The following is a 1,606-nucleotide window of genomic DNA, read 5'->3' on the forward strand; positions in this document are numbered from 1 at the left end:
CTACCTTGTCCTTATGTAAGTTAGATCAAATTTTATTCGTCAAGGAAATTACTGGATAGGCCAGACACAAGAAATAATCTGCTCAAGTAGCTAGTAGGACAAGGCAAGCATACAAATGGGGTGTGATTTTCTTCTTTCTGATATGGAGGGATCTCTCAAAAACATTGTTTTTTTGAAATATGAATCACAATCCACTTATGTAAGAAATATTCAATCAGAATCTCTGGAGGAGTGAGCATTACTCAAGATTCAGTCAGCAAAAAAGAAACTACACTAGGTATTTCAAACAGAAAATATTTAATGTAGAATATCAGGTACTTAAAAGAATCAGAAAGGTTAAAGAAGTAAAATCCAGGAGACTTACGCAGATAAGGTCGTCTGGCAGTTGGAAGCTTTTTCATCCTCGTCTATGTTCTCTCTTTTGTTGCAGAGCTTTTTCATCCTCTTCTATGTTCTCTCCTCTGTTGCAGAAGCTGGAATCCTATGAATTACATTTCCTAAACTTCTTGCCAGCAGGATTCTGAATATGGTTTAGGTATCACCAATGCTGTGTATTTGTATGATATTTTTTGAATAGAAAGGAAATAAAAACCGTTCTTTATGTGGAATCTGGCAGATATAAAACAAATTTTTTTCATGACCCTAGCATTCTTCTGTAAGTCTTGTACTCAAAGGCTTTGGAGGATCTGTGAGATTAGCAGTGGTTTTCTGCAGTTCCCTGACCTCTGTCTGACAGTAACAACTATATCAGTCAACAAATATATATTAAATTATGGAATTACTTTGTCCTTCTTAGGATCCACGGAAAATTCTGTCTCTGCCACTTTAACGGTAAAAAGAAGTGGTAGGATAATGCACAAAATAAAATACAATTATTAGTTAATTTTCTCCCCATTCTTCAACTGCATTTGGTGACATGCCATAACATGAAAATGCCACCAAACCTCAGTCATGCACTGTGACAATAAGCACACACTTCCTTTTCCTCCTCTTATACTTATCATTGCTGTCTATGACAGTAATGTTATTAAGTGAATGCCAACGTAATTTATCTCACAGGAAAGAGGAGGTGGAATATAGCAGAGAGTAGCAATTAAGAAAAGCCTGCTATGGGCCAGACATTTCCTAGAATTTCCCAGTCTTCTCACAAAAGTGATGTTATATTGGGCTCATTAATTCCATTTAAAAACGCAAAACTCAGTCTCGTGAGTGTAAATAACTTCTCCATGGTTCTTTACTTATTGATTAAAATGGTCTGTTTATATCATTGACCCACAGGGAGGAGACTGTATTAATTGAAATGAATTTCAACTACCAGTCCCCCAAATCATAGAAAGGAAACAAGGGTGGGATTAGGGGAGGGAAGTTGGGTGTAAGGTAGGGGTAGAGGTGCTAAAAAGAAATAAAAGAGAATATTTTTGCATATGTGAGAAATCAGCAAAAAACAAAAAGCATACCAGTGGTCATTTCACTATATTTGCAGTGAAATATAACATACCTCATTTGGAATAATATGGGGAAATTGAAAAGCCATTATCAACAAACACAATACATTTTTATTTATTTATTTATTTATTTATTTATTTATTTATTTATTTATTTATTT

The sequence above is a fragment of the Hylobates moloch genome, unplaced genomic scaffold (genome assembly GCF_009828535.3).
Source record: "Hylobates moloch isolate HMO894 unplaced genomic scaffold, HMol_V3 SCAFFOLD_7, whole genome shotgun sequence".
NCBI classification, from domain to species: Eukaryota; Metazoa; Chordata; class Mammalia; order Primates; family Hylobatidae; genus Hylobates; species Hylobates moloch.